This window comes from Echinops telfairi, unplaced genomic scaffold, assembly GCF_000313985.2.
Source record: "Echinops telfairi isolate 266 unplaced genomic scaffold, ASM31398v2 ScPeMD7_12;HRSCAF=54, whole genome shotgun sequence".
Lineage (NCBI taxonomy): Eukaryota > Metazoa > Chordata > Mammalia > Afrosoricida > Tenrecidae > Echinops > Echinops telfairi.
The window spans coordinates 6312323-6318583 of record NW_022103909.1 but is presented as its reverse complement, the minus strand read 5'-3'; the positions used below and the strand labels follow the sequence as shown (position 1 = coordinate 6318583).

The following is a 6261-nucleotide window of genomic DNA, read 5'->3' as shown; positions in this document are numbered from 1 at the left end:
GAGTGGGGCGGGGTGGGGGGCAGTGCCAAGCACACCTCACCAGTGGCTCCGCCGTGACTCACCCCTGGGACTGGGGGAAGCACAAGACGGCGGCAAACAGCGCCCGCCCGCGCGCCGTGCGCCCCGCCCCCAGCTCCCCGCCTCCACATTTGCTAACCGAAACCGGGCTGCTGCTATTTTTAACCCTCCAGCTCTCCCTTGCCTGGGGCTCCCCCTTCACCCCCTCACCCCCTGCTCCAACCGGGTGCCACCAGCCTGTCATTCTGAGAGCAGTTCTAGAACTTGACGGCCCCGGAGGGCGCAGCGGATGCCCGGGACAGGCAGGTTTGTGGGGCAAGCAAAACAAGACGGTTACAGCTCAGTCGCCGAATTCCCCCACCCCGGACTTTTTTCCGAACATGTAGCTCCCAGCCTGCCCCACTTCTCCCAGACAGCCTGGGAGCTTGGTGAGGGGGGTGGGGGGTGAAGGGGGCGGGTAGGAGACCTTGGACCTCAAGGGCTGGAGGTTACAGCAAGAGCCTAAACAGACTCCTTGCAATGAATTGAATGGGCCCTGCAGAGTTGAGCTGGGCAGGGCGCTTAAAGGGGAAAGAGGTTGTGCTGTTGTTCCAGGTCCCGAGGCTTCCAGATCAAGGGTTGCCAATCTCTGAAGGCAGTATAATTGGGGGGGCCGGGGGAAGGTGCAGGGGGAGACAGGGTGACCATGGCAAGTTTAGCCTAGGCCCCCCACTCATTAGAAGCAGACCCCACCCATTCATTCCTGCATTTCAGGTGTAGTGAGGGCAGGGAGAATCTTGGACAGGGGGATGCCACAACTAGAAGAGGAGCCCAGGGTGGAATGACAACCCTGGTATGGTGCGGTGGGAAGGACAAGAAGCTGGGGCCTCTTGTTTTACATGAGAGCTCTCCTGAAATACTCAGGCCTCCAAAGGAGGGGCTGGCTGGAGCCACCTGCCTGCAACAGCAAGGCCAGGGTCCCCCAAGGAAGCTTGAGAGGGGCTGAAGGAGACTGGCTTAGAGCAGGCACTTGGCACCCAAGCTGCAGATGTGAAAGTTCATCTCCTGAGAGAGAGGTCCAGGGACAGGTCAGTAGGTGGACCTGGGGGAGCAGTCTCTTCAAGTGTGTGTGGAGCTGGCTGCCTCTGGCCCTGGTCTCTCCCATGTGGGGTGCAGATTCCAAAGACTTAGGAGGGGCCCTGGAGCACCCAGGTAAAGTGCTGGAGCTCTCATCCACGCCCAGGCCCCTGTGCGGCCAGCCGGTCCTCTCTTGAGTCCGGTCCTCTTGGCCCCAGCTCCTCTCTCTTGAGAGCCAGCCGTCTCTCGGGTTCTGACCGTCTCCCAGGGCCCCTCACAATCTCCCGAGCCAGGTACATAGATTCCAGTGCCCACAGAGGCAGCCAGGCTAGCCCTGAAGGGAGGGACTTGGCACAGTAGTCCCCCAGGTGGGGAGATGGGAGGAAGGGAATGAGGTGGGAGGGTTAGGAATGGGGCGGAGCTTGGAGCTCCTGGGGAGAGAGAGGTGGCCTCCTGCCCACAGCCCGCCCTCCCCAGAAGGCCCTGGAAAGGAAAGGGCGCTCTCCCAAGCCACCGAGTAGTCTCCATGGGTCAGTTCTCGCTTCTCATCCCCTCTGCCAACTCTGGGGGAACTGCTTCACGTGAGGAAACCCTGCGGTCTGTGCCAGGCAGGTTGGCAATTCAGCTCCCTTGGTCAGCCCTGGTCCCCCATCAGGGCGCAGGCAGTTGCCAGGCATAGCTTAGCAGGCTCTGAGGGCTCACTTGGAGTCTGGGGAGTCGAGGGAGGGCGTTCATGTCACCTTCCCTGGCCACCTTAGCTAAAGACGTGCCACCTTGTCGGTCTCTAGTGCTTGCTGAGCCTGGCTCATTTCCTTCTCCGGGTTTATCACAAAGTGCAACCAGATACCTAGAGTCCCGTCTCTACTTGCGAACATGTTACTCTGTGCCTCCTCCTGCACCACAGTGGGAGTCCTCTGCTGGACAGAGGCTCCTCCGGTCCCTGTGCCCAGGATGTGGCCCCACAGCAATGGCTCAGACTTGAGTCTCCAGTAGATGGATCACCTGGGCACAGGGCTGGGCTTAGCGCATGGGGCCCCCTGGTTGCCAACAGCACTTTGAGGGTTGCTGCTCTACAGGCCCGGGCTTTTCCTCGGAGTGCAGGAAGCGGGGTGTCACAGGAAGAGCGAGGTCAGGAAGGTTGGGACCCGGGGGAAAGGGCAGGCCCCGATCAGCCTCCGCAGCAGCCCATCTGTGCATTTCATCATGCGGAGGGTGGACATGCGTGCACATGCACACACACGGGATGCCTGCCTGAGTGGGAAGCCCTGGGAAGGGCTTGAAAGGCTTCTTGGGTTTTGTCTTAGTTCTCCGTTTCTTCAGATCCCTGTGACCTTGGGCAAGACCTTCTATCGGTGTGTTTCCTCAAGAGAGAGGGCGAAGAAGCTGCCCTAGACCGGGGCTCCCGAAACAGGGGGCACACCAGGGTCTTCTAAAGGCACATGCTGAGATCCAGAGGCCCATAGCCCACCCTGCAGCTTCTGACTGCTGCCCATGGAGCTGGACCGAGAGGGTCTTTGGTTCTAACATACTACCCAGGCAACCTGGGAGCAAATGGCCCAGGGACTGGCATTTGAGGGCCGAGGAGCGGGTGCTTTCCAACCCACCAGTGGATTTCTATTCAAAGCAACCCCTGCGCAGGTAGGCATGGTGCCATCTTCGTCGGTCACCGAAACAGGGCAGTGAGGTTCGAAAGTGCACAGCACACGTCACACACATCTATGCTCGCTGGGTACAGATGCCTAAAACACCCAGCACAAGCTGGGGACCACGGGCATCATAAATGGTCAGAAACACACACACTCATCCACCACACAGCCAGTGCTCACACACCCGGCCACCTAGATAACCACACCAAACAGGAAACCCACACCACCACCAAACACACCTGCTGCCCTCGGTCCATCTCCACTCCTCTCGGCCCTACAGGACCGAGAAGGGCGGCCGTGTCAGGTTCCCAAGGCTGTCTGTGAATCATTACAGGGACACAAAGCCGCCTCACCTTCCTCCCTCGGAGAGGCTGGCTGATGGGAACAGATTTGAACTTTCAGCCTTGGAAGCCCAATGCCTAACCCACAGAGCCACCAGGGCTCCTCCACTAAATGTATTTTGCCTCTGGGATCCAGTCCAGAACCCAAGGCTGATAGAAATACCCCTGGGACCTCAGCCGTCCCCACCCCTTGCCCTGGGCAGCTCACAGCCCACCTCCTCTGTGGGAGGAATGGTGTGGGGGGAATGGCGTGGGGTGGTGGGGGAGGGCAGTGGAGACCATGAAAGGGAAAAGAGAAGGCAGACTAAGCCTAGAGAACTGCATGGAGCACTCCCCAGAACCTTCTCCTCACCCCTGCCAAGAGAAGGGCCCTAGGTCAGTGCTTGCTGGGCCCACTGTCTGAGATCCCCAGGCCTTGGTCCTAAGACTCCCAAAGGGTTAAAGGTGGTGGCAAGATTGGGGGTCACCTCCTCTAATACCCAGGCCTCTAAGGAAAGGAAAGAGCTGTCTGGGGGCACCTTCCTGCAGCCTGAAGGCCTGGGTCCTCCAGGGAAGGTTACCACAGAAACAGGGAAAATATTACAGGGAAACAATACCCGGCAGGGTCACCTGCTGACCAGGCTTCCTGCTGGCTTGCCCCCCTCCTGCCCCCAAGCCCACTGCCCTCATGCCTTCTTCCCCCAGTCTCCAGCTGAGCCTCTCACCAGCGCTCCCCTTTGGGCCTCCACTCGGTTACAGAGGGCAGCTGGATGCAGGACCGCTGCCAGGGCTCCTTCCAAGCAGCACCATCAGGAATGGCCCAGAGCTGAGCCCCTGACTCCTAATCCCTACCAATCCCCGCTCCCCACCACAGGAAATCAAAGTTTCCTGCCCCTGAGGAAGTGCCCCATCTAGTGAACAAATCCAATATACACAAACACAGAGTCCCAGGAGCCTGGGGGTGGGGAGATGCTCCCTCCCCTACCCCCCCCCCAAGTCTGGCTCTAGTCCTCCATCAGCAATACCCCACTGGAACCCTGAACCCCAAGTCTGACAACTGGCCAGGCCTGGAACCAGACCTTCTCATTCCCTTGGTCCCTCAGTGCTCCTTTTCGGGGCAGTTTCTTCCCCTGACCTGGCTCAGGGACCTTGCCCAGGCCTCCCCTCACGGCCTCCTTTCCCCCAGGCTCAAAATGGCCCTGGCCATTCCCTTGCTTGGGTGTCCCGGGCGCTCACATTCACTCCTCCTCTGCTGCCTTCAAAAACGCTGGCTTGTAATAAAAGGCGGGAGAAAGAAGGTAAAAGAGGTCACACAGGTCGCTGCCTTCCAGGTTCTGCGACAGCAAGGTGACATCTACAAGGCCTCCTCTCCCCAGCACACATGACTTTTCACTCCTCAGGGCTCTCCCTAGGATCGAGGGGACGTTCTAACTCATGGCCCCAAACCACAAAACTGAGGTGTTCCTGAGGGAAGTGTGTCTATGTGTATGTGAACGGCCGTGTGTGTATGTGAATGGGTGTGTAAGGGGGGGGTGTTGCACAAGAGTGCCCACACTCCATAGAGTTATCTTTTTATAATCATCACCTCTCCTCATAAATACTCCAGACAGTGTGTGCTTGGGATCCGCCCCCCACCTCATTTTATGGATGGGGACACGAAGCAGCAGTGTCTAAGGGGAGTGGCCCGCTGAGCGTCTTGGAAGGGTCAACACAAGACCTGGAACGCAAACTTTCCAACCTTGGGAGCCCAGCTGAAGGACCTAGCGGTCAGCGTGTCACCTCCTCCATGCAGGCTCATGCTGAGGGGCATCGAAGCCTCTGGAGAACCCGGCTCTGGCCAGTCTACTAACACCCAAAGGTCATTCTGAGTCTGCCCTTGAGCCTGGCCCAGCCAGCCAGCCAGCAAGGAACATCAAGGGATTAAAGACAAAGGAGGCCTCTCAGAGGTCCGGGGGCTGGTTCCAAGATGGGTTCTTCCGGGGACTTTATAGGGGTGCTGCTCTGTGCCTCAGTTACCCTCAGGAGCGACTGCAGTGACCAGGGTCCTAACACAGCAACCTTATAGGGCAGGGTAGAGCTTAACACTGGGTTGGGCAGGGGACAGAAGACAGAGCGTTAGGGGCACTGAGGTGATGGTTTGCAGAGCAGCAAGGAGGGGGTGGGGGGTGGGGCAGGGGGGAGCTGGGTACCCATGAGAAGGATGGCATGAGACGAGGAGAGAAGCCTGCCACAGCAAGGGCCTGGTCCTGTTGGGGAGGAGTGGGCTACCACAGTGTGGGAACTGGGCACCAGCGTGGAGGTCCGCACAGGTCCAGGTGCAGGTCCAGGAACGAGGCGGACAAACCAAGATGCTGAGTCCCCGGCAGGGCCACCCACTGAAGGCCAGTGTCCCATTTTCACCCTGGAAACCGCCAGGCTATGCTGGGCCCCCAGCATATCTGGCACAGGGGTGTGGAGAGGGGTGGACACCAGGCAAAGCGGACCATGTCAAGGGAAAGGGTATGCTGGACAGGAGGAGCAGTGGTGGTTGAGGCTAGACCCAGTGGGATGAAGGAAGGCAAGAGTTGAGGCCTATCAGTGGCTTGCAGGCCCCAAAGGGCTCCACCTGGGCCCCAAAGCATAGAAACTGAACTCAGGGAGCCCAGCTTAGCCTCCAGATCGGCAGTTGACTCTCACACACCCCAGCAACCAACAGACCCCAGGCCTGTGGGGCTGGGGCACACATCCTGTCCCCCACCCCTTAGTGCATGGTCTGCGGTCCCTCACCTTCCCTCACCCCTGCAAGCATCTTAACAGCACACTTGGGCACAGGTGTCTCTCCACCCCATGGGTGAGCAAGGGGTTGGGGGTGGGCGGTGGTCAGCCCAACCTCTCTGCCGGGGACTCTCCCTCCAGGGGGGCGCCTCCCCCAGCTGTCCCCCGCGGGGACAGGGTAGGGCCCTGCTCCACTCCACGGGATGGGGGCGCTGATGTCCAGCCCCACATGTCTGACCCCAATTCAGTGGGTCCTGGCCTGCGCCCTGGCGCTTCCAAACCTTCGTCCCCGAGCACCGCCCCCTCCCCGGGCCGCAGCGCCGTCCCTCTCTACGGTTTCCCCTGCTCGTCCTCCTGGGCTAGCGGGGCGATGAGACTTGGGGCCCGCGCACTGGCGGCCCGCGGGCCTCCAACTCCCTCCCTCGGGCCTGTCGCTGCCCTGGGGTGGGCGGATGTGGGCGCCCCGC

The 6261-nt window shown here is 60.1% G+C and overlaps 1 protein-coding gene across 1 annotated transcript in view; it reads right to left on the bottom strand.

The window, feature by feature from the left end:
* Positions 1–6261, bottom strand: part of HDAC7 (histone deacetylase 7) — a 37143-nt gene that overhangs the window by 30067 nt on the left and 815 nt on the right. The gene's annotated exons all lie outside the window — the stretch shown is intronic.